We start from the raw sequence: 20,032 nt of genomic DNA on the forward strand, positions 1-20,032 counted from the left end.
AGATCAAAACCAAACCAAGGCCCAAGAAGGCCTCCCGCACCACCAATTCAATATTCCAGTTAGTTCACATGGACGTGGTGGGACCCATGAGACCCTCTATTAAATACAAGAAGAGGTTCTTCCTAACCATAGTCGATGACTATAGCCATTATGGATTTGTGTACACCCTCAATCACAAAAGTGAGGTGTTCCAAAAATTTAAAGAGTTCTACACGAGGGTAGAAACTCAACATAACATAAAGATAAAACAAATTATGACAGATAGAGGCTCAGAGTTCCTATCAAGGGACTTCTCCAATTGGACAAAGAAACACGGGATACTACACTTCTCCTCTTTGCCTTTTTTGCCATTCCAGAATGGAGTATCAGAACGCAGGAATGGCATATTACAAACAATGGTAAGGTGCGTCCTAGAAGACGCCGGGCTGGGGCAACACTTCTGGGCAGAGGCACTCACATATTCAAATTACACACTGAATAGAATATGGTCAAGCGTAGTGAACAAAATTCCCTATGAGGTCATGTATAATAAGAAGCCCCAGATAGCTCACCTACACATATTTGGGGTAACTGCAGATGTACATATACCCAGACAGTTAAGGAGAAAAGGGGACAAAGTGTCGAGGAGACTAAGATTCATGGGGTATGAGTCCGGAACCAAGGGGTACAGATTCATTGACAAGGACAACAGATTTGTCATGTCCAGATCAGCTGTGTTCCACGAGAACACAAACTGGTCAAGAATACACCTCAACGAGGTACTGCCCGGACAAGGAGCCAATGACAATGTTAGAACCAACAACAAACCAGACACAACCAATAACGAGACACACGAGAAACAAAAACCCAAACACAAAGGGGTAACCACCAAAGAATGGAAGGAGAACCACCCCATCATAAAGGTAAAAGTAGATGCACTCACAGAGAGAGAAGCCCAACACATGCACGACTCAGAAACAATGCCCAGCAGACCCATAAGACACAACAGAAACAAAATGCCAAAAAGATTAGACGGTTACATACTTTCAATATACACAGGCACCACAACACCCAACTCCTACGAGGACATTCTTAGGTTACCATGAGAGGAAAGGGCCAGATGGGAGGAGGCCATAGATAAGGAGATGAACAGCCTGAAAGAGTTAAACATGTATACCCCATCCAGAGTACCAGAGAACAAGGTAGCCATCGGGACTAAATGGGTTTTCAAAATCAAAGAACTAGAGGACAATAAAAAACTGTACAAAGCTAGGCTAGTAGCACAAGGGTTTGCTCAAAGGTACCCAGAGGACTACACAGATATATACTCACCCACGGTCAGGACAGAGAGTGTAAAAAGTGCTCTGATAGTAGCCACAATCCTAGGACTAGAAGTCTACCAGTTCGACGTGCAGAAAGCCTACCTCCACGCGAAGCTAGATAAAGAGATCTTTGTCAGGGCACCCCCGGGGAGAAAGACACAAGGGGAGGACACGTGGTTACTGAACAAAAGTCTGTATGGGCTGAAACAGTCCAGTAAGAGGTGGTATGAGTGCCTAGCAAAGATCCTCAAGGACATGGGGTTCACAGCCACCTCCGCCGACCTATGCTTTTTCACCAAGAGGGAGGGCACATCCATAGAGTACGTACACATCTACGTGGATGACATTTTGTACTGTGGTTAGCATAAACAAAATTGTGACAAGTTTGCCAATCAGTTGGGGAAACATTTTGCCCTAAAGACTCTGGGAAAGGTGAACAAATACCTGGGTGTCCAGATTGATAGAACTCAGAAGGGATTCAGGATCTCCCAAAGGGAGAAAATATTGGACCTGTTAATTAAATGCAACATGAAGGAAGCCAAGCCATGCGATACGCCCATACACATTGACTTCCTGAAACACATGAACGAGGAAAGTGAGACTTTCAAGGACAATACCCTCTATAGGTCTGTTGTTGGGTCACTACTGTATATAGCTAATTGGACTAGGCCAGACATCCTCCTGGCAGTCAACCTGCTATCCAGACATGTCAGTAATCCAAAGATGTACCACTGGGAGGGTGTGAAACGTGTGCTCAGGTATCTAAAACACAGCATGGACGCATACCTGAACCTAGAGCCAGAGATGTCCAAAGAACCCATCCTAACCTACTGTGCCGACGCTGACTGGGCAGGGGACACAAAAAGTAGAAAGAGTACATCCGGCTACGTGTTTCTCATCAACGGCTGCCCAGTACATTGGTACACCAGGAAACAAAACCTGGTAGCCACTTCCACAGCCGAGGCGGAATACATCTGTCTCTCCAAAGCAGCTAACAACCTGACATGGTTTGACGACCTGCTTACCAGCATCTGGACCGAACCAGCCTACCCGATAGTAATATATGAGGACAATAAGGCAGCCATAGACATATCCACGGCAGAAGCAGTAGGCCAAAGGTCCAGACACATAGACATTAAGCACAAGCATGTCAGAGAATTAACGAACATTAGTTTTATTAAGGCTGTACATTGTGAGACCGCCGAGCAAGCCGCAGACATCCTGACCAAACCTCTACCAAATAAACAAATTAGAGGTGCGGGTGCAAAACACACAAGCAGGTCCAACTGTTGGGCATTTAGAGGGGGATTTGTTGTGTATAAATCCCCACCATTGCCCATCCCCAGGTATGATAAGGGTTAACACCATATCCACCTAGATCCTCCCCTGACCCCTCCTTACCTCAGCTCCGCCTCCCAGGTACTTAAGACATGGTCCAGGCATCCAGAGGTCACTTCCAGCCACATACCTGTAAATGAAACATTGATTAATAAAGAGAATTGATTCACTGCATCCTGTGTTGGAGTTATTGGGTAAGATCCTAGAAATAAATCACATTTCCAAGCATGAATCAGTACCTCACTAGTTGGGGGTAGGGGGGATTTTCCCAAGCCTCCAGTGGTTTACCAGAAAAGGGATTTATTTTTTGTCTTGACTAATGCAATTAATCTATGCCAAGATACACTTTTCTTTTCTTTTGGGAGGGTCTTATTTGTGCCTTCAACTGCTTTAAGTACTGAGTATGATCCTCAGAAGGGGCGTTTTTACTTTTTCTGTACTCCCTGTTATATATCCTTTTCAGTTGCACGCAATCTCTATCAAACCATTTTTTATTTTTTAAAACCGGCCTTTTGGAGTGATCTAGTGTTCTGTTAGTGAGAACTGATTTCAAATTTGAAATTATGATTTCAAACCCCTATAGGTATGATCCTTCAAACTTATTTTTTAGTAGAGATGTACTTCATTCTATGGTTTCTGGAACTAACATCCATTTAGTAACATCCTTTGCATTTTGCTCGGTCCATTTAATTTTTACCTGGGTATTTTGGCTCTCTAACCTGGGTAGGTAGATTGAGCCAGCCCTTAAAAATTTCTGGTGTAATGTAAGAGTAAGGATTACTGTATTATGATAGTTTTCCAGTCATGAGTCTACCTCCATCTTCTGTAAGAACTTCTGGAGGTCGTATGATATTATCCAGTAATCAACTGTGGATTTTCTTCCTGTTCCTCGATAAGTATATTATGTTGGGTAGTCGCCCCATGTGGAACCATTAAGGATACAAAGATCCAAATGTACAGTCATCCGTTTTACACACAAACCTGCCCGATTTGCTTTAGGGTCTTTAAATTGTCTGGAATGCAGGGGTTCTCCCGATACATTCTCATCATAATGGATCTTAAATTGATTAAATAATGCTTCATCATTTGGGCCCATCCTAGTGTTAAAATCGCCCCCCCCCAATAATTATTGCTGCTGTGGGGTATTTGTTTGAGCAGCCAAGGATAAAATCTTCTATGTCATCCCAAATCTTGTTGATCAAATTATTCTTATTAAGTGGAGGAATATAGATATTAAAAAGCAAAATCTCCACCTGTTTAATTAAGAGTAAGGTAGTCACAACCCATGGCTGAAAAGGTGGCAGTGATAACATTTAAATTGCAGGGATGTATTAACTAATGTCACAATAACCCCTTTAGCTTTCCCACCCGCCTTACTTGGGACAGCCAGGATAGAGTTAGCCCAATAACCATCTAACTGTATCTCTGCGGAGGCCCAGGTTTCCTGTAAGAAGAGGATGTCAAATTGTGATATATAGTCAAAAAAAGAGTTGGTCTTTTGCTGGAACAGTCCAACCTGCTACATTCCAGGTAATTTTGCCAGTGAAATTATGTTATGTTCATTTGTTTGGGTTTGTCAAGCAACTAATATATTGAGCTTTTAATAACTATCTCTTGCTTTTAAAAGTCTTATATCTCCAAGCTTTAGCAGCCAGGAGAGATTAACTGTTGTATGGAAAATTGTTGTGAGTGCACAGGCTAAATTAAGAGATTGCTATTGGAATGGAAACAAAAAGAGTGACATAAACCTATACATTTTATATTTGCATTTAACAAAATTATCACATTCTAAAAATAATGCTTTAGAGTTCCTCTACATATTTGTAAGTCAAGCTGTTTTATAATTCATTTATTATTATAAATAAATGCATTTGCTTCAATACAAAGAGGATATTTTAAAAATTAATATCATCTTGTCCTTATAATTCTAGAACAATTAAGCTTTTTAATAGTCTTAGTTTTCACCATAAACTTTTAGTTTGGCTAGTTAGTACTTAATTAGGTGGATAACTGAGCAAAATGAGTTTGGTTGTTATCATATCCCTGTTTCTCTTCAGATCTGTAACAGGAAGTAAAAAAATTGAAAATGGAAAGTGTATATTAGGTACCAGTGGTGGGTTGCCCCGGTTCGGACTGGTTCTATAAAACTGATAGTAAAACCGGCGGGAGGCTCCACTCACCAACCCTGACATCATCAGGAAGCTTCAGTGCATGCGCAGTAGCTTCTGCGCATGCGTGCACGTGGCCCCGTTGCGAACCAGTAGTAAAGGTAAGTAGAACCCACCTCTGTTAGATACGGTTTGTTCTGTTGTGCCATAAAACAATGTGCTATTAAATAGCACCCTATAGCATATGTGGCTCATACACACTAAATCTGACTCTCTAACCTTCCAAGACAATACACCATTGCCCTATGTCTTGGTTGCATTATAGATTTCTGGAAGGAAACTAAGCATTTTCAGAAAAGACATTTCCTGTACATGAATTTTGTTAAATGTCAGGTAGGACTATTCAGAATAAAAAAGGTGAACTCTGACAAAGAAGCCTATCTATTGCTTATTTGAAACATCCTGCACATGTCTGCAGCATATTGCGTCAGAATAGACAGCATGCCTGGAAAGCTGTCACTAGTTATGCCTAGAGATATGGAAGTACTATAGTCTTATCTGAAAAAAACTGTCAAGAAGAAAGCATTAATTAAAAAAAAGTAATTGTCCTCTTCCTTCTCCTGGTCATTAGGACTCCCCCCCACCCTAATGAAATCCTCCTATGATTCTGATGATAGAAGAGCACTCTGGGGAGAAAAGGAACTTATTTGCCAACTATTTGTTCTCAGGTGTTGTTAGAGCAGGGGTGTCAAACTCAAGGCCCAGGGGCCAGATGTGGCCCATGGGATGTTTTGATCTGGCCTGCAGGGCTGCCCTGGAAACAGGAAAGGACAGGCCCACAGTGCCTCTGCCAGCAAAAATGGGCTCCTGAGCTCCACTCCTGTCACAGCCTCCTGCAACCCTCTGCCAGTGAAAACAGAGCTTAGGAGGGCCCTTGGGAGGATTTTCACTGGCAGAGGGTTGCAGGAGGCCGTCACAGCCAAAAATGGAGCTCAGGAGCCCATTTTCACTGGCAGAGTGTTTGGGCCACCACAGGTGCCCCCGACACCAGTGGTGGCTTGCTACCGGTTCTCCCCAGTTCTTGTGAACTGGTAGTGGAAATTTTGAGTAGTTAAATACCACCTCTGCCTGGCCCCGCCCCCAATCTATTCGCTGCCTCCCGGCTCCCAGCTGATTGGCTAGAAGGAAATGATCAGGGCTCACTTGACAAAGAAGAGAAGAAAAAAACAAGACACCATCACTTTAAATTGAGAACCAAGAAGCCTTCCAACTGATCAGCTAGAAGGAAAAAAGCAGAACTCCTTCTCAGCGGGGGGGGGGGGGAGAGACACCATCACTTTAAATTGACAAGCTAAGAAGCAGCTGCTGGAAAGAGGTTTTTGCTTGCAGAAGCGAAGTGACATTCAGCAGTTCGTTTCTGGGTCAGCTGAACAACAAACTGGATAAGCAGAGGGATTCTTCTTTGGTTCTATGTTTTTGAAGTTTTGGGCTTTGTGTTTCTAAAAAGGTTTGGGCGATTTCCATTGTGAAATATCCTGTCTTGAATGAGTTTTCTGCCTGCTTGTAAATGGAGCAGAACTTCTGGCTTCCATTTTCTATTATCTCTAAGCACTGGTAGCTGTTTTCTTCTTACAAAGTTTCCTTTATGCAGCTGGCAGGAATGTGGAATGAGTATCAGGCAGGTTCCTTGTTAGCAGCTTGATTTTTCCTTGCTTTTGTTATGAGTAATATTTTATTTGGGGAAATGAAGAGGGGGGAGTTTGATTCCTTCCCAGAGCAGGTTAGTGGGGTGGGGAGGGAATGGGGATTTTTTAAAAATTTGATTTATATGCCGCCCTTCTCCAGAGACTCAGGGCGGCTTACAATGCATTAAGCAATAGCCTTCATTCTTTTGTATATTTATACAAAGTCAGTTTATTGCCCCCATAATCTGGGTCCTCATTTTACCTACCTTAGAAAGGATGGAAGGCTGAGTCAACCTTGAGCCTGGTGAGATTTGAACTTGTAGTAATTGCAGGCAGCAGATGTAAGTGAATGTTAATTAGTCTGTTGAGCCACCAGAGGTCCTTGTAGTAATTTTGAAGGTTATTTTGAAGTAACCTTCCACTGGAGTGGGGAGGAAATGGGGAATTTTGTGGTATACTTTCCCTGTCATGCCCGCCACGCCCACCAAGCCACATCCTCAGAATCAGTAGTATAAAATTTTGAAACCCACCACTGCATAAGTCCATCTTAATACGCTATTCCTGGTATGTGATGTTTTGTATACATACAGAGAAAGAAGCACTCTTGTAATCTTTGACTTTTAGGCTTGCTGTCAAACATCAGCCATAATACTAATGACTGTTTTGAACAATATGTACTTTGTATTACACAAATGGGTATTTTATATGTGAAATTATGACTGAAATAATTCTGCACCTATATTGGTTCACACGGTCAGGAAGTTTCTCCTTAGTTTTAGATTGCTTCTCTCTTTGTTCAGTTTCCATCCATTGCTTCTTGTTTTGCCTTCTGGTGCTTTGGAAAATACATTGCCCCTCCCCCTTCTTTCTGGCAGCCCCTTAAAAGCCTGTTGCCTATCACACTCTTGAGCAAAGTATGTGAGCCATTTCCTCCTTTCAGTGGTCCATGAAAGTGCATCTATAGTATGTAGATAATAAAGTTGAAAAAGGTGAACAACATTTTTACGGAACTGTAGATATGTTGAGGCTGGGTGTGATAAGAAATGGCTAGGAGGAGAGGGGCCAGGCGAGGCACTCCTTGATATGAGTGACATTGAATTGGCCATGCCTACCCAGTCACATGACCATCAAGCCACACCCACTGTCACATGACCATCAATCCACGCCCACAGAACCGGTAGTAAAAAAATTTAGAACCCACCCCTACCCGACACGAGTGATGTCAAGTTGGCCATGCTCACACCAGCCATGCCTACCCCGGCCCCCGGAGGTAAAACACCAAACCTGATGTGACCCTCAATGAAATCGAGTTCTACACCCCTGTGTTAGAGCATTATAAACAAAGGATTCCATTTTAATAATTTTTTTCTTCCTAGTGTTCCACATAGAGTCCACTGTTCAGGTCAACCAAATGTTGATCTATTAATTGTGACAGGTTTGTGACAGGAAGTGACCAACCAGCTTGTCAACCAAGCCTGATATCTTGAACTGAGAGAGAGTGACTTGCTCAAAGTTGCCCAGCCAGCTTTCATTATTATTATTATTATTATTATTATTATTATTATTATTATTATTATTATTAAATCTTTAGTGAGATTTAGTGAGATTTGAGGCTGGTTAATAGCTCAGCAGCTCGAGTCCTAACCAAGGACCTAGGAACTGTTAAGGTATCGTAAGAGGATGTAAACTGTTCCGAGTAAGGTGGTTTTTTGTAGAGTCAAAATGTTCTGTTATTATAAAATGTTGTTGTTGTTGTTGTTGTTGTTGTTGTTGTTGTTGTTGCTATTATTATTATTATTATTATTATTATTATTATTATTATTATTATTATTATTATTATTTATTGAATTTGTATACCGCCCTACTCCCGAAGGACGCAGGGCGGTGAACAGCCAAAAGATAAAATACATATAATATACAATACAAATGTTAAAAAACCATTAAAATACAATTAAATAATTTGGCCCAGAAAGCAAAAATTTAAAACACCCCAAATTTATAAGACAAATTTAAAATTTAAAAAATTTAAAACAGTTTAAAAAAGAGGTTAGGCCAGGCCAGCCTGCTGGAATAGGAATGTTTTGAGGGCACGGCGGAAAGCGCGCAGGTCTGTGATCCTCTGTATCTCCGGGGGGAGCTCGTTCCAGATGGCAGGTGCTCCCACAGAGAAGGCTCTCCCCCTGGGGGCCGCCAGTTAACACTGTTTGACCGACAGCACCCTAAGAAGCCCCTCTCTATGGGAGCATACTGGTCAGTGAGAGACTACCGGTGGCAGAAGGCAGTCTCGTAGATACCCCGGTCCTAGGCCATGGAGCGCTCTAAAGGTGGTAACCAAAACCTTGAAGTGCACCCGGAAGACCACCGGGAGCCAGTGCAGCTCGCGCAGGAAGGGGGTCACATGGGAGCGCCATGTCGCTCCCATAAGCACCCGCACAGCCACATTCTGGACCAGCTGGAGCCTCCGGGTGCTCCTCAAGGGGAGCCCCATGTAGAGAGCATTGCAGTAGTCCAGACGGGAAGTGACGACGGCATGAGTGACCGTATTTAACGAGTCCCGATCCAGAAAGGGACGCAACTGGCGAATTAGGCAAACCTGATGAAATGCCCTCCTGGCCACAGCCGTCAAATGCCCTTCTAAAGACAGCTGTGAGTCCAGGAGGACACCCAAGTTGCGAACCTTCTTCGTGGGGGCCAACGACTCGCCCCCAATAGTCAGTGATGGCACCAACTGACTATATTGGGATGTCGGAAACCACAGCCACTCGGTCTTGGATGGGTTGAGCCTGAGTCTGTTTTTCCCCATCCAGTTCCGTACAGCCTTCAGGCACCGGGACATCACTTCAAGGGCATCATTGGGGTAGTCCGGGGTGGAGATGTACAGCTGTGTGTCATCAGCGTACTGGTGGTACTTCACCCCGAAACCATGGATGATCTCACTCAGCGGCTTCACATAAATGTTGAACAGAAGGGGTGAGAGGACCGACCCTTGTGGCACCCCACATACAAGGGGCCTCGGGGTCGACCTCTGCCCCCCTGCCAACACAGATTGTGATTTCATTCATGCCTAATGCAGTACTAGAATTCAGCCTCCTGGTTTAGCTTGGTGCTTTAACTATTATACCAAACTTGTTGGGGAATTATATAAACCCAGCCATTAAAAAAAGTTATTCTTAGTAATTAATAAAATAGTTATTGTAGTCATTTAAGCCCAAATTGTATGTCTTTTTTGTAATCTTGAAAATATAGAATCTTCTAGGAAGAGAAGTATATAATACCTCTCCTAACCAGAACTTTTTAATATGATTCCCTTGTATCACTGTCTTGGTTAGATAGGAACATAGTCATGTTTTGGCCTTATTGATTTCAATGGGCATAAAGCTAAGCTTAACTGGATCCAAATTAAACAAATTGGCTTTATTTGTTTTTAAGCTTATCCTTTTGTTTCAGATAACAGCTTACCTACTGGATTTTAAATGTAGTTTTGTTCTACAGCTTTGAGGAAAGATTCTTGTTGGGGCTGCAACATTGGAAGAAAGGGGAAAATGATATTGATCTCCCTTCTGCCTTCAACTGATGTTTATTTTATTTATTTATTAGTTTGTCAAACATGTACAAGATATCAGGTATAAATATAAACATGGATATGAACAAAAGAAATGAATACAAATAAATAGGGACAATAGGACAGGAACGGTAGGCATGCTGGTGCAGTTATGCACGTCCCCTTTACGGATCTCTTAGGAATGGGATGAGGTCCACGGTAGACAGTTTAAGGTTGAAGCTGTGAGGGTTTGAGGATGTAACAATGGAGTTGGGTAGAGCATTCCAGGTGTTGAACACTCTGTTGCTGAAGTCATATTTTCTGCAATCGAGTTTGGAGCGGTTTACCTTGAGTTTGTATCGATTGGTTGCCCATGTATTATTGCAGTTGAAGCTGAAGAAGTCATTGACAGGTAAGACATTGTAGCAGACAATTTTGTGTACTATGCTTAGATCAGACTGCAGGCAGCGCAGTTCCAGATTGTCCAAGCCCAAAATTTCAAGCCTGGTGCCATAAGGGATTCTATTGTGAGTAGAGGAATGGAGTACTCTTCTCGTGAAATACCTCAATCATATTAATGTCTGATATACAGTGTGGATTCCAGGCAGATTAGCTGTATTCAAAAATTGGTCTGGCAAAGGTTTTGTATGCCCTAGTTAGCAATACAATGTTACTGGAGAAGAAGCTTCGCAAAATTAGGTTAACAATTCTTAATGCCTTTTGGCAATGCTGTTACAGTGAGATTTGGGGCTTAGATCATTTGAGATGAGTACTTCTAGTTCCTTGACAGAGTGAGAGTGGTCTACGAGGTTGTTTTCGCCCAACTTGTATTTGGTGTTCTGATTTTTATTGCCAATGTGTAGGACAGAGCATTTATTAGTTGAGATTTGGAGTTGCCAAATGCGCGACCATTCTGACACATGGTCAAGATCACTTTGTAGGGCAGCAGCATTGTCAGTGGTGTTAAATAATTTTACACCATCAGCGAAGAGGGCGCAGCTGCTTTTAATATGATTGCATAGGTCGTTGATGTAAAGCAGAAAGAGTGTGGGTCCTAGAACGCTGCCTTGGGGAACACCGCTGTTAACTGGTGCCAGATTTGATAGGGCGCTCCCTATTTTGACTACTTCTTCCCTGTTTGACAGGAACGCGTCTATCCATTTGTGCAGGGATCTGGAAATGCCGTAAGAATTTAGTTGGTTTCCCTTCTGCCTTCAACTGCTTTTTACAAAAAGAGTTACATGCTCCATGGAACCCTGCATTTAACATCCTGTATACCTTAGCTTTGAGTGGTTGGAAAGAATAACCTGATCAACCTCATCTCACAAGGCTCTAGGAATGATAAATGGACTTGCTTCCTGTGTATTGCCTCCTCGGGATAAAATATCCATCTTGGAAGAAAGATAAAACATATATATAATAAATCTGAGGCTGTTATGTGCAGATCTCTTTGTCAGCCATGTTTTATTACCACCATCACAATATCACTGGGATAATATGATGCTGAGAAAACATAACTGGTTCTAAATCATCCAATAAACTCTCTTGTTGAGTGAGGACTGGAACATAGGACTAGGGGTGAAATCCACTTACCTTTGCTACTGGTTTGCAAATGGGAGCGCATGCGCGACACCTCTGAGCTTGCACAGGACCTTCTGTGCATGCGCAAAGCATAAAAAATGGGACATGATGATGTCCGGGCTGGTGGGCAGAGCCTCCCGCCACCTGCACTACCAGTTTGCCTGAGCCAGATAGAACTGACTGCATTTCACCACTGCAGAGGACTCCATATTCCACTTCAAAAAATAACTAAGCTATTCTAGATATAATTGTAATGCAGCTATAAAATAACTATTGTTATTGTTTTAAATTTTATTCCGGTGATTTTTTTAATTTTTTTTAATTTATTATTTATTATAACATAAACCAACAATGCAAGACATACAACATATATATGAATACTCTTTTTTTTTTTATTGAAAAAGTTTTACAATTACATTTTCTCCCCAATTTCCCCCCTCAACCCTCCCTAATCCCCCCCAACCCTCCCCTCCCCCCTGGACTTCCGCAAAATTTAATCCAAATCAAAATCACATTTTATAAAACTTGAACCCCTCCACCCCATGTATATTTTTCACATCTTCACAAAATTCTATTATTCTATTCCTATATAATACTTTCAGTTAAAAGCTATCTGATATTTCCTAGTTTGATATTTATTCTGCACATAATCTATCCAGTTTTTCCACTCCCATACATAAGTCTCTTGTGAGCGATCTTTTAAATATGCTGAAATCTTCGCCATCTCTGCAAAACTGGCCATCTTCAAAGTCCATTCTTCAATAGTAGGCATAGATTCATTTTTCCAATATTGTCCTATCAGTAATCTCGCTGCTGTTATCATGTACAATATCAACTTTGTTTCACCCAATGTAAAACCCTTAACTATACCCAACAAAAACAATTGTGGAGAAAACTGAATTTTTTTCTTCAAAACATTCTGCATAACCCACCAGATTTTTATCCAAAAAGCCTTCACTTTCTTACAAGTCCACCACAATATGTGGCATCTGGGCAATCACATCTCCAGCATTTTGGTTGAACATTAGGGTACATGCACGACAATTTCTTAGGATCTAAATGCCATCTATAAAACATTTTATAAAAATTTTCCCTCAAATTCTGCGACTGTGTAAATTTAACATTCTGAACCCATATTTTTTCCCATGTTTCCAACATCACTGGTTCTGCAAAATTTTGTGCCCACTTTATCATGCAATCTTTAACCAATTCAGTTTCTGAATCTCTTTCTAACAAAACATTATAAACCCTTTTAATATGCATTGGACCTTTCTCTTTTATATGTCTAACCAGTTCTTCCTCATGCATCATTATACCAGTTTTTTGGTCCTCTTTCCATCTCAGTTGAAGTTGATTATACTGTAACCAAGTTAAATTAATCCCTTCTTCCAACAGCGTTTCTAAAGTCTTCAATTGCCATCTGCCGGCATCTGCAAAAAGAACTTCTTTATATAACCCCCCCCCGAGTGACATTATATTTGTATTCCACATGATATGACCAAGATCCAGCCATAACAGTATTTTGTAATCCCACTTGAGTCGGTGCTTCTTCCAAACTCTCATCAAAGAATCTCTAAGTATGTGGCTTTTGAATACTTTATTCACTTTGTTCTCATAAAATAAGTAGGCATGCCAACCAAATTCAAGGTCAAAACTTTCTATATTCAATAATCCAGTCTTTTTCCTTCCAAACCAGTCACTTGCTTGCATCAAAGCTGCTGCTTCATAATATAATTGTAGGTTTGGAAGTTTAAGGCCTCCCCTTTCTGGAACATCTTGCATAATTTTCAGTTTAACTCTCGGCTTTTTCTCGTTCCAGACAAACGTATTCAGTCCTCTTTGCCATTCTCTCAATTGTTTATCACTTTTAAGCACCGGAATCATTTGAAACAAGAAAAGAAATCTTGGCAAAATGTTCGTCTTAACTGCTGCTATTCTTCCAAGTAAAGACAGCTGCAGTTTTTTCCAAGTCTCCATGTCTTTCTGTACCTCACGCCACAACACCTCATAATTATTTTGAAACAGTTTCATATTTGATTCTGCAACCTGAACTCCTAGATATTTAACCTTTGGTACTATCTCAAAACCTGCCTTACTTTCAAGTTCCTGTTTTCGATCTTGTGTCATATTTTTAACTATCATCTTAGTTTTTTTCTGGTTCAATCTAAATCCTGATACTGTACCATATTGATCTATAATGTCTTTCATCTGGATTATTGATTCCATCGGCTGTGTTAGGGTAACAACCAGATCATCTGCAAATGCCCTTATTCTGTAATCCTCTTGCCTTATCACTATTCCTTTCAAGGTGCTCGAGTCCCGTATTGTATTCAATAAGACTTCTAATGTTAAAATAAATAACAATGGGGATAACGGACAACCTTGTCTTGTTCCTTTTTCAATATTAAAGTCTATTGTCAAACTTCCATTAATAATAATCTGTGCCTTTTGTTCTTGATAGATTGCTGAAACCGCCTGTATAAATTGATCCCCAAAGTCCATCTTTTTTAAAGTCTTTAGTAGAAAATTCCAGTCCACTCTATCAAAGGCCTTCTCCTCATCCAAGAAGACCAGCACTGCAGGGATCTGTTTATTCTATTCAAGATATTCCAGTAAATCTATAACTTGCCTTACATTATCCTTCATATAGCTGCCTTCTATAAATCCCGCTTGGTCACAATGAATCATCTCTTGAATAACTGGCATCAACCTGTTGGCTAATACTTTTGCAAATATTTTGTAGTCATTGTTCAGTAGAGATATTGGTCTAAAATTCTCAGGTTTTTTAGGACCTATTTGCTCTTTCGGTATCAATGAAATATAAGCTGTTTTCCATGATGGGGGTATTTTACCCCCTCGTTGTATGCTACAAAATAACTCTTTAAGATGTTCAGTCATTTCTGCTTGTAAAGTTTTATAGTACACTGCAGTTAAGCCATCCGTCCCAGGAGCTTTAGCAGTTTTCAATTGTTTAATTGCAGCAATAATCTCCTCAACTGTTATAGGATAATTCATTTTCTCCTTTTGTTGACTGGTAGTTTTTGTGACTCTTTTATTTTCTAGATATTTCTCTATAAGTCCACTGTGTGTATCATCTTTGGCATATAATTTAGTATAATAATCTACAAAAACTTCTTTAATTAATTTTTGTTGAGAAATTTCCTTCCCTCCAGTATCAATACTCTAAATAATCTGTGTACTCTGCTTCTTCCTTAGTGTATAAGCCAACCATCTGCCCGGTTTATTAGCGTTGCAAAATGTGTTGTGTTTCGCAAATTGTCAATTTGTTGCTGTTTGCTCCGCCATAAGCATTTGAAATTGATCTTTCAGAAGTTTTATAGCTCCTCGTATTCTTTCATCTGTTGGGTTTTTTATAAGTAACTGTTCTTTATTCTTTATTTCTGCTTCGATTTCGGATCTTTTCTTTTGTCGATTCAGTTTGTGTTTACTGTTCATATGAATGAGTACCCCTCTCATATACGCTTTACTCGCATCCCACACGATTTCAATAGGGGTACCCTTATTCAAGTTCATTTCAAAAAATTCTTTCATCTGCTTTTTAAGTTCTATTATATTTTTTTCATATCTAAACAGATTTTCATTTAATCTCCATGATCTTCTCTTACTCTTTCCCATCTCAATTTCTATCCATACCGGGCTATGGTCAGTTAAAGTCCTTGGAAAAATCTTTGTTCTTTTTGTTTTTACAAGTAAATCAGCTGATAGTAAAATAAAATCAATCCTAGAGAAGGATCTGTGTCTATCTGAAAAAAAAGTAAAGTCCAATTCTTTTGGGTTATGTATTCTCCAGATATCTTTTAATTCCAAATCTTCTTTCATATCAAAAAAAGTCTGTGGTAGTCTAATCCTTGACTTCGCCGAACTCTTTTTATCTATTTTAGAATCAATTACTCCATTCCAATCTCCCATAATTAAAATACATCTATAATCCCATTGCAATATTTTAGAATGCAAGATTTTATAAAAATTATCCTGTTGTTGATTAGGAGCATAAATTCCAATCACTAGAATTAAACCACTTGCTGTGTGCAGTTCAATTGCTATAAACCTACCACCTTCATCTGCTTCTATAATTTTAGCTGACAGTCTTTTATTTATATAAATAACCACACCGTTCTTTTTTTCCAGATTTGAGGCTATAAAATGTGTTCCTAATCTTGAATTTATCAAATATTTTTGATCTTGTGTTCTAACATGAGTTTCTTGTAAACAAATTATATCATTGTTAAATTGTCTCAAGTATGTAAATAATTTCTTCCTTTTCTGTGGTGAGTTTAATCCATTCACGTTCCAAGATAAAAACTTAATCGTCATGTACACTTTTTTGAAGTGACAAGAGCTCGTGCTGAAGATTTTCCGAGTCGGTGGTCTTCGGCTTTGCTCCTCCCATGGCTCCAGATTCTTGTATATTGCTCTTGACTCCTTTCTTATATTGCTGTGGCTTGGGCCTTTCCTGTTGTTGTTTTTCTTTGAGTTGCTTAGAAATTGCTCGAGTTATACGCTGATCTTTAGCTTCAGACATCCGGGCTAGGTCCAAAGCCACTTCTCTTGTACTCTTAGGTGGTTCAATCACAATTTTCGAAGGAAGATCTAGCAGGGGCTCATCCAGAAAACCTCCTGTAGCTCCCTGCATTTCTACCTCTGGTTCCAGCTGCTTAGGCTGCTCTTCCATCTCTTGCTGAAGCTGCTTTTCCTTGTCACTCTCCTTTATCTCCAACACAGAGGATGTACGTGGAGATGGTGAACTCTCTTTAAAGACATTAGAATAAAATTCTTCCGCCTTCTCAACAGTATTTAATTGGTATCTTTCTCCCTTATACCTCAAGATTATACCAGTTGGAGCATCCCACCGAAATGGAATTTGTTGCTTATTTAATTATTTAATGAATACTCTTTTTACTGCAATTTCATGATGATCTTTCTTTGTTATACACAATTTCCCCTTATTTCTCTTTATATTATTCCAATTTACTTGTCCCCTTCATTTTATTTAGAATATATTTCTCGTCATTCATGACAAATTCTTAATTCTAATACTTAACTAATGCTTTAGTTTTTAACATTTCTATCTTTCCCCCCTATTTTTCTTCCTCATTTTTCCTTTCCTCCAACCACTTGTACCATTTATGCGAAATCGTGTAATATTCTGTATCCTCTTTTTCTTTAGGTTCTTTTGCTAATCTGTCCATCTCGGCACATTCCAAGATTTTTTTTATTAACTCTTCATCTGTTGGTATTATTTCTTTTTTCCAATTCTGGAAACCATGCGACCGGCTGTTAAAATATGTAGTATCAAGTATTGTATATCATTCATAAATTTTTCTGTAAATATCCCTAATAGGAATGTCTCTGGTTTTCCCTTCACCAATTTTCCTATTATTTTCTCCAACCATTTTTTGATTTTCGCCCAAAATTCCTTCACTGCTGGGCATGTCCACCAAAGGTGGTAATATGTTCCATAATTCTTATTGCACTTCCAACATAATGGGGATTTATTCGGGAACATCTTCGCTATCCTAGCTGGTGGTAAATGCCATCTGTGGAAGAATCTTCCTTGTACTCTGTAGACATTGTTAATTTTATATTTGTTTGCCACATCTGGTGATGTTTTGTCCTAAAATAATCTATACATTTGAGTGTCAGCACTTCAACCTGCATTTACTCTAGTGCTGACATAAGAAGGAGAAGAGGGGGCAGCTGGCAAGAGGACGCTTGACTTCTCACCTACTTATTCTCCCTGAAGATAATATCCCCTAGGAGATGAGATGGGAGGGGGGACATTCCTGGGAGCTGAAGTACTAAATATGGGGAGAGTGATTTGGAAGAGGGCCAATGAGACGCAGACAATTGGGGAACAGAAAGGGAAGGTTTGGGGTCAGGAAGTCAGTGTTGGCTACGCCACAATCGGGGACAGGTTGTCATGCTTAATAAAATGAAAGATTTCTTCAAAAGACTATTTGTTTGGAAATGCAATTTATTTTATTTGAGACGACATCGAAACCTGACATTGAGTACATCTTTTTAAACTAAGAACTCTGTTGCAAAGTTTGGAGAAGTATGAAAGACTAAACATAACTGTCCTAATTTCTACTTGGAATGCTAATTCATTTCTAAACACCGACAGATTGAAAGCTTGAAGCATCCCTACAGTCCACAGAATTCACCCTTCCTTAGCTTCAGCAAGATAATTTTCCTTAAAAATAAGCAAGAGTTTGGGGGATGAGAGAAGGAAGGCCAGCAGTTACACTAAGCAGGTCTGCCATAAACCTAATGGATGCTAAGCTACATGCATAGCAGTTCCCCAAGGAAGCAGCTTATTAACTGCCAGCACTACCTGAAGTAGCAGCTCACTAAGTTTCTGAAACAACCCAAGGGACTGAAAGTAATTTCTTTTTCCAAACTTCAGGAAAGATCTACAGAGAAAGGTAAGCAGAATACTGCATGCAATTAATAAACATAAAGGTGAGAGTAAAAGGAACATTGCAGATTTTCGTAAATCAGGGCTGAGCTGAAATGGAGATTCATGAGACCTCTTCGCAGGATATATTTTGTACTCTTTATGAGAGGATGTAGAAATGTCCCTAGTTCCAAAGTTCATATCCTTTCTTTAGAGCCAATGCCATTGGCTATTTCAGGATTCAGCAACATGTCCTGATTGCAGCAAAATGAAGTCATCCCACTAACCATTTGCTGTTCTTATCTGAAGCAGGTTGAAGTAGAGCTAAGGTATTCTGGCATGAAAGTAGTGTTTTCTGTATTATGCTAGCAGAAGATCTCCTGTGAGGATATTCTAGGGCACATTGAGGGGAAGCCTTCAGAATCTGGACTTTAAATGTAGGGCTGTACGCTTCCACCTGTCTGGTAGAGTCTAAATCATCCAAAGAACTTGAGTGAGATGAATGGACATTTTTGCTCTGACATCTCATAGCAAAAGGTGCTCAAGACACCTCTCTTGTGCATCCTGTCTTCCAAGTATATGTTATTTGGATCTGACAATCTAAACAACCTGGAATTCTGTGAGGAGTAGAAGTTAGGGGCAGCATGGTGCTCCAGCTTGGGGCTCCCTTTGGTGAGATGGGAGTGCAGCTAGTGAATGAGGAATTGGGCCATGTCAGGGTGGTGGTGAAATGTAGGAATTATATTGTGGCAAACAGCATGTAACTCCTCATGAAAGCGGAGACAAGAAGTTTTTCAATGTAGCAGCAATAATTGGAAATAAGTAATCAATTAAATAAATTGATTTAATGAGTTGACCCTGGTACAATTAAAACAAATCTTGAATCATCAAAACTTGCAAGGGATTCAGACTCATTGAACCCCTGTCCTAGGTCAGGTTCAGGAAAGCAATGGTAATGGAATGACTTTTCTCACTGATAATAACATTGGATAGAGAAGAGATAAGAACAGCAGGGCTGTGATAATCATTGTCCTGAAACAATCACATTACACTATGTGCAAACAGCAAAACGGTATGGTCCCATTCTAGAAGTGTGGTAAATGTGGCTGTACAGACAGTAATTTTAAATTGGTATGCTTTCCTCTTGGTTCAACAATAGGAAGAAAACATATTATCACATAAGGATAATCTATAAGGCAAAGCTGCAAATATAACCATCCAAGTTCAAGTGCTTTGGACTTTGTTACTGAGTGAAAAGCATGCATGAAAAATGAATAATACAATTTGAAATTGTTCTTTTAAATGGTTCTCTGAAATATATATCCCCTTGCAATGCAAGGGGAGATGGTCAGTAAAGGGATAATTGTTTGTGTTTTGTTTATTTTTACACTTATTCCTAAAAAAATATGTATTATGACATTGACCCGTGCGCTCCCACAGAGAGGGCCTCCTCGGGGTGCCATCAGCCAAACAGTGCAGGCTGGTGACCCCCAGGGGGAGGGCCTTCTCTGTGGGGGCACCTACCCTCTGGAATCAGCTGCCCCCAGAGATAAGGAGAATCCAAGACCTCAGTGCCTTCCGCCGTGCCCTTAAAACCCATTTTTTTAAGCAAGCCGGGCTGTCTTAAGAAGAAATTTTTAAATGTTTTAATTGGTAGTGAGTTTTAATTGGGCCAAATTTATATATCTTTTAATTGTTTTTTAATATTTGTATTGCATGTTTTTAAATTTTGGCTGTATACCGCCCTGAGTCCTCAGGGAGAAGGGCGGTATAGAAATTTAAAATAAATAAAATAAATAAATAAAATAAAATCTAATATGTTTGAATCGTTCCACTATTTTGTATAAGTTATTTTGGATTAATTGATTGTATTAATGAGTTCAATATGTGCTTCAGGCAACCTATGGCCCATAAGTTGCTTATAACCATCATATAAAATGTACAATGGGACTAGGAGGTCTTTGTTCAGTTAGAATCTGGGCATCCTTTCCTGGCTCAAGGGGCTTTCCTCACAATTACTTGTGACCTTGAGATCTTGCAGCTGGACTACTACAATGTGT

General features: G+C 40.0%; 1 pseudogene; it reads left to right on the forward strand.

The window, feature by feature from the left end:
• Positions 1-1,829: 1,829 nt before the first annotated feature.
• LOC148112843 (uncharacterized) lies at positions 1,830-16,330 on the forward strand (annotated as a pseudogene).
• Positions 16,331-20,032: the final 3,702 nt, after the last annotated feature.

This window comes from Pantherophis guttatus, chromosome 7 (assembly GCF_059756535.1).
Source record: "Pantherophis guttatus breed Tessera chromosome 7, ASM5975653v1, whole genome shotgun sequence".
Lineage (NCBI taxonomy): Eukaryota > Metazoa > Chordata > Lepidosauria > Squamata > Colubridae > Pantherophis > Pantherophis guttatus.